The sequence below is a fragment of the Amborella trichopoda genome, chromosome 9, assembly GCF_054954075.1.
Source record: "Amborella trichopoda isolate Santa Cruz 75 chromosome 9, AtrichopodaSantaCruz75HAP2 v2.0, whole genome shotgun sequence".
NCBI lineage: Eukaryota > Viridiplantae > Streptophyta > Magnoliopsida > Amborellales > Amborellaceae > Amborella > Amborella trichopoda.
In genome coordinates this window covers 19716312-19723524 of record NC_142344.1, presented here as the reverse complement: position 1 = coordinate 19723524, position 7213 = coordinate 19716312, and the positions used below count along the sequence as shown (strand labels likewise).

At 39.7% G+C, this 7213-nt stretch overlaps 1 non-coding gene across 1 annotated transcript; it reads right to left on the bottom strand.

The window, feature by feature from the left end:
- Nucleotides 1–553: 553 nt before the first annotated feature.
- Nucleotides 554–3355, bottom strand: LOC18424724 (geraniol 8-hydroxylase). Its single transcript, XR_016041378.1, has 2 exons — nt 2543–3355; nt 554–1165 (listed from the first exon to the last, which is right to left on the bottom strand). It is a non-coding gene; the product is annotated as a geraniol 8-hydroxylase (transcript).
- Between the last annotated feature and the right edge of the window lie 3858 nt (nt 3356–7213).

The following is a 7213-nucleotide window of genomic DNA, read 5'->3' as shown; positions in this document are numbered from 1 at the left end:
ATTTCATATCCAATGATTTTAAAATAATTGTGTCCATCCTGTACCAAAAAATAAAGAAAAATTATTTGATAAAGCCACAGTCCTATCAAAATTAGTAAATCCTCACCTAATAACACATCAAAAATTGTAATTCAAAACTTGAAAAACCTTTATATCGATCATCTGGACTTGATCACTAGAGTCGTAAAAAAAATTACGATTTAAAACTCTAAAAAATGTGTAGATTTTAACAAATTATTTTGACCATCTATTTCTTCCTAAAAATAAGTGTTCAATGATCCCCAAGATCTGTATATTTTTTTTATTGTCGATGTTGAAAATTGATTTTAGAGTCATCATGAGAATTTTTATTGTCGAATATACTTTGCATATAAAGATTTCAGGTGAGGCTTTTCTTTATTTGTCCTTGGTGTTACAGAAACTTCATGCATAGTCTCATAGTACACAATCCCAAAGAAAGTTATTAAAATAAAACTCCCCAAGCATATAAATATCAGGCCGGAGAGTATGCCTTGTACCTGGCAAATCACAAGCCTGCCTTGCACATGGCAAATCACGAGCCTTGACGAGGGATTAGTCGAAGTCGAACCAATTTTTGCAAGGTGACCCCAAACTTATCCCTCATATCCATCTCCTCTGCTTTCAATCCATCAGGAAGCTCCCAATCGAAATAATGCAACAAAGACACAAGCATCAAGTGGACCATGTGAACACCAAGAGGAAGGCCAGGGCATATCCTCCGCCCCACCCCAAACGGAATAAATTGGAAATCCTTGCCCTTGTAATCCACGTTAGAAGCCAAGAATCTTTCCGGCAAGAAGGTTGTCGGATTGCCCCACACTTTAGGGTCTCTTCCAATGGCCCAATAGTTGATCAGCACTTGTGCATGTTCCGGCACTATGTATCAGGCCACATTTACAGTCGTATCAGCCCTATGGGGGATGAGAAGCGGTACGGGGGCATGGAGCCGCCATGTCTTCTTCACCACAGCCTGTAAGTAAGGGAGTCGAGATATGTCTTACTCTTCCGCAATGTGTTGTGGATCACCGAGAGTCCTTGAGAGCTCCATCTTAGCGATGGCCATCTTGTCAGGGTTGCAAAGGAGCTCGGCCATTGCCCACTCCACACTAGTGGAGCTAGTATCGCTTCCCACTGTAAATAACTCCTGAGGACCATAAAAACATGGCTCCCTCATTAAAATTAGGGGTGGGGATAGTACAATTCGAGTTTGGGTCGACCTGGGCCCAGAACCGACACAGATCCAAGTTTTGAACCCAAATCCGACCCATCAAGTCCAAACCTTGGACCTGGTATAAGACCTAGCAAATGTCTTTCGAAAAGTATTAAAAATAAAGTAAGGGAAAGTATATAATAAGACCATTTACCTTTGGTACAAGGTGGTCACAATTAATCTTGACCATTGGATGTGAAATTTGGTGGTTATATTTATTTCAATGACCAAGCTCAAAGTCCAAAAGAATTTTTCTCGAACTTTGTGACATACCCAGGCTATCAGATTTCACATTGGATGATCGTAATTAATTGTGACCTCTCTGTACCAAACGTAATGGTCTCATTATATACAATCCCATAACAATATATATATATATATATATATATATATATATATATATATATATATATATATATATATATATATATATAATTTTATTAGGTGTGGCTTGATGAGAAGAACACACTCTTAAAATTTCAAGTGATTTGGAATTACAGAAAAATAATTAAAATTAAAATACTACCAGACATCCCTGTTCGTCAGATCGGCCCAGATTCAATCTGGGCCATGGAGCTTATACTATTCCATGAGCTAGTGGGCTCACCCAAGATTTTTCCTATATATATATATATATATATATATATATCTGGAAGAGACTACGCAATGTGCGAAAATGAATAGTATTTTTGCTCATAAGCCCGACGTTGATTGATTTTTTCAGACAACGTGGATTAAAAGACTACCACAAACAAAGCATGTCCATGGCGGTCCGTGTACGGAGACAGCATGTACATGAAGGGATTTTTTCCACGCAAAATTGAAGCGAAAAGTATATGGGGACCGACACAGCTCCAGTAGGTCTGTGGCGGTTTTAAAGCAAAACTGTCACGGAGGCGAAACATTGTTGCAATTCGCCTATAGGCATTTTTAATACTTTTCATATATATATATGTATATATATATATATATATATATATATATATATATATATATATATATATATATACACACACACACACACATTTATCTTTTATACAAGGAGGTAACAATCATTCCCACTCGTTACATGTCAAATTGGATGGCTTGGGTGAGTCACGTAGTCCAAAATTTGTTTTTGACCTTTGTGTCTATTCAAAGACACTCTTACAACCACCTAATATGAAATTTAAGGGATAATAATGATTGTGACCTCCAAATACGAAAGATAATGGTCTTTTGTGTGTGTGTGTGTGTGTGTGTGTGTATATATCATTTGTGTGTGGGTTATTTTTCATTCTCAGCATAGCAGAGACAAGGGTAGTGTTGTACAGTGAGCAGAGCTAAGATCTCATTTCGCCTAAACTCCACACCGTTCTCCTGGTTAGAGTCAAGAATAACGCCGATAAAGTCGCCCTTGGCCACTCCACCTTTCTCTCTGGATTGTATACGTTCGTCAATCATCACATTGAGAAGCTGGTGCAACCTTTCAAAGAGTTTGTTGCTACGCCCCTTGAGGCCCTGAGGGTCCAGGCCCCTGAGCATCGGGAAATAGTCTACAAGGTTGGGTGCACCAGATACTTCCATGATCGACCAAACGACATCCTCGAACTCCTGTGCTGACCCGGATTTGGGGTCAACCATTTCAGTCGAAAAGATCATGTTCGACACTAAATTCAGGGCTGTGACGAAGGCAACACGCCCTATGTCAACTACCTGCTCAGTCTGTCGTATGAGCTCGACCATCTCATGGACCTTCTGGTAGCGAAGAGCCTGCAAAGTGTCTAGCCGCTGGGGAGTGAAGAGTTGGGTGTTGCAGAGACGGCGGAGGGCTTGCCAACGAGGACCCATTTGAGCCCACACTAGCGACCCGTTATAGTGAGACTTAATCTTCATTACTTCGATGACTGTGCACCCCGCAAAGGCAAGGTTGTTCTTCTGTAACACCTCCGTGGCCATCTCAGATGATGAAACAACAATTGTTGTCACAAATCCAAGCTGCAAGGTCATGAGGCAGCCATGGGTCTCCGCAAGTGCAGCGAGGGCCTCGTGTGGCCTGCTGCCTAGCCTGTGGAGGCTCCCAACCATGGGGAGGCCCTTTGGGCCAGGAGGAAGGTGAGAATGGCGCTTCCTAATGAGAACCATGAGCGCTAGGGCACAGAGTAGCAGAGACAGGGAACATGCTGCTGTAGACCGTAAGGATTGCTCCATGGGCATGTTGTTATGAAAGGAAGTGTATGCTTTGCAAAGATGTAAGTTTCTGACTTGCTATTTATCCCATAATATGTGTGTATTATTTCAGTTGCGTGGACGGCCTGGAACCTATGGATGTGGGGCTCGCTTGCTAGAAGTGGACGGCGTGGAATCTATGGATGTGGGGCTCACTAGCTTGAAATGAACCAGCTTCTTTTTCTTTTATGAGTAATTGATGTAGGGAAACTAAAACAAAATTGGGAAAGAGGCCTAAGTCGTGGTGGTAGCACCCCCACACCCTAATCACGACGTTGTGGTTTTCATTTCCATCACTAAGATCACCACCCCAACAACACCTTCAAAAAGTGAACTCCTAATCTACTTTAAAAAAATAAGTGGAGGCATGCCTTTCCCACTGAATTACCCAAAAAGGAAAAAAAGGAAATACTGAAAGAGCCATTTTTCTTGAAAATTACACAAAAGGTCAGTCCTGTATGTTTTTTTTCCAATTTTCCCCCTTGGAATGATGTTATAAACATCATACTAGTATTTTACATCATACTAGTTTTTACTAGTTTTTACTAGTTTCCCACTGAATTACCGCTGGTCGAAGGTCTAGGACGTCAGACTACTCGATTTTTGGCCTTTAGGGCACAACGACACCAGTCTGAGGTCCCAGACTTCGGATCACTGTATCTGTGTCCTTAGGCCTCATTGACAATGGTCTGAGGTCTTAGACATCAGAACGCTTTGTCTTTGGCCTTAGGTGGCCTTAGGCCACATTCACACATGTCCAAAGTCCCAAACGTCATCCCGCTCTATGTATGGCCCTAGGCTACATTGGCTCGACCCTACGTTTCATAGAAAGCAAAAAATAAAATAAAATAAAATAAGAACCAGTCCGATGTAGATAACATCGGATCAAATGGCAAATTGGGAAAAATAAAAAACCACAGGGGATGTACCTTCTGCATAATTTTTTCGAAAAAATGACTCTTTTCCTATGTTACTATTTGTTACCTATCCATTCCTACCATATACTTCTTATATACTTCCGCCCTATCTAGCCATCTAATTTGAATGGATGGTCAAGGTTCCATGTCTAAAATGCCACTAGTGAGCCACTGGTCGAATATTCCAAATTTGATGTCTCCGAGTATTTCATTTTTAATTTTTGTACAAATCCTATGAAGATAAATTTTGGTATGTGTCATCTCTCAATGGGTCGCACCAAAAAGTAGTATTATAAAATATTTTTAAAAAATAAAATGCCTAAAATACACATGAAACTTTTAGGGGTATTTTGATCATTTTTTGGAAATTTGTTTTTTTATATTTTTGCAGGTGCGAGTTTAATAGAGGAGTGGATGCCCAAAATTTGGTGTCAAAATATTAAAAAAGAAAAATTAAAAATAAAATAGTGTATAATCGTGATATTGTGATTGTGGCTATCTTAGGGCCAAATTGGATGTACGTAAAATTGGAATATTTTAGGATTGCAATCGAAAAATCTTTTGAAATGGATTTTTACCGTTGGACAACTGTACCTTTTTTTCCAGATTTTTAGATTGAAAAAAAAAAAATCTATATCAAAGCAAAAAATGCCATTCAAAAAAATTCAACTTAGACTTGAATTTTTTTGGCTTGAGTTGCGTTTCACATGCCCCTCTCTCTATCCTCACGCTCTTCCCTCTCCTCCCTGCGAAACCCTTCTCTCTTTGCACCCGATGGCCATGGCCCCAAACTTCCTCAGCGAAACCTTTCTCTCTCTACACCCAATGGCCATGCCCCCAAACTTCCTCTGCAAAACCCTGCTCTCTCTACACCCAATGGCCATGGTCATGGCCCTCGATCTATCTCTATAGAGCGATGCCTGTTTCTTCTTCTAAGAGAGAAGCATCTTTATTGTAACCCAAGGAATAGAAGCACTAGATCAAAACCCTAATGAATTCATACCTCCTTATGAGCCTTGTTGATCCTTGTATCTGTAAAGGAAAGTCATTCACGGAATTTGAGATTGTGAATTTTTTGGAGTGCTTTTGTGATGATAGGACTTGCACTTCACCATCTCTCATATTGCCCATTCTTAGTTCCCATGCGCTTTTTTCTCTCTCGACTTCTGTTCTTGTTGCTTTGTGGGTTCAGATAGTATTTTTCAATTCTCTCTATAGAAACCCCAGGAGCCCCCAACTCTCTCTCTCTCTCTAGAAACACTAGGAGCCCCCCTCTCTCTCTCGAAACCCCAAGTACGCATCCGCCTCCTCAACCTTGTGCTCCTCTCCTTTCTCGTTCTCTCTCTTGGGAAATCCCAACTTCTCTCACAGTGGAAAACTCAGGTTCCAATCTTCCCAATTTCTTTCAATGAACCCAGTTGTTCCCCACCCTCAATTTTCCCTCTTGACCTAACATCCTGACATGGGAATTGTCTTAGGTTTAGGGGTCATTAAAGAAGGAGAGCATGCCTGACATTTCACAGGAAGAGAAGTGGCTTCCAATTCCACAACAAAGGCGTCATAAGGTCAAGTTCTCTGAGATCGATGGTGGATTTTGTAGGGTTAACTGTCGCCCGAGCTTCTCCAATGCAAAGCCCCTAAAAGGGCGAGAAACGTTGGTTCTTGGATCCTCTCCATCGTCCCCTCCCTCTCTCGCTCTCTAGAAATGCAGGGGGTTTGAGAGGAGCTGGGAGAAAAGGGGCAGGGCAAGCATAGTGAAATTCACTGGCCCTGATTGTTTTTGTTTTTTTGACAAGTAAATGAAATTTTACATCCAAACACTTTACCAATATAATAAAATAAAACGAGAATGTTTTCTAATTGAGATGGAAAAAATTGCATTTTTTTTGCTATGAATATTTTTTTCTATGACATCCAAACTGGCCCATAGTCCTCCATTCTGATTAGACGGCTGGGAGATGAGGAATATAGGAAATATATATATAGTGGAGAAGCATAGACTACATTATTCTAATGTGTTTTTTCCTTTGTGGCAGTAGTCGAGCTTGACTAGCACTTATGGCAATCAACATCTACAATTAAAAGGTAAACCTCCGTGCCGCCTCGTCACTAAAATAGATCTCCGAAAGGAAGGTTCGAGGTTTGGAATAAACTATGGTTCGGTTACGGTATGTGATGGTTATTAGTTATTATAAAATAATACACTAATATTATAATATTAGTTCATATTATAATGTATTATATGTGCTATGGCATGACATGTATGTTAGGAATAAGTTGGAATATTGTATGATATGGTATCAATATTTTATACTAAGGTATATTGCATGATATGATATCGATATATCTATAACTACAATATGAAGCCACAACAATATGTCGATAAAATAAGAAACAACCCTAATTCTATAGAGATTGTAAGATACATTCTTAACTTTGAAAGATAGATCACGCATCTATTTTAGGAGAAAGAGAGAGAAAGAGAACCATGGGAATAAAAAGCTTCCCATTTTTAAGGGGGGGAAGAGAGAAACCCGAGTGCCTAATTATATCTTTAAAAGAGAGAGATGTGGAGAGGACATTGAGAGAGAATTTATATAGGGAGCGAGATAAAGAGAGAAACCCAGAGTACATAAACATACATTTAAGGGAGAGAAAGACGTGGAAAGGACATTGAAAGAAAAAGCACGAGGGTGGATGCATATCGCTAAAATAAGAAGCGGCCCTAATTCTATCGAGATTGTAGGATACATTCTCATCTTTGAGATATAGATTACGCACCTATTTTAAGAGGAGAAGAGAGAGTATGCACCTATTTTAATATAAAAAATAATATTTAAAAAAAATAGAAAGATGC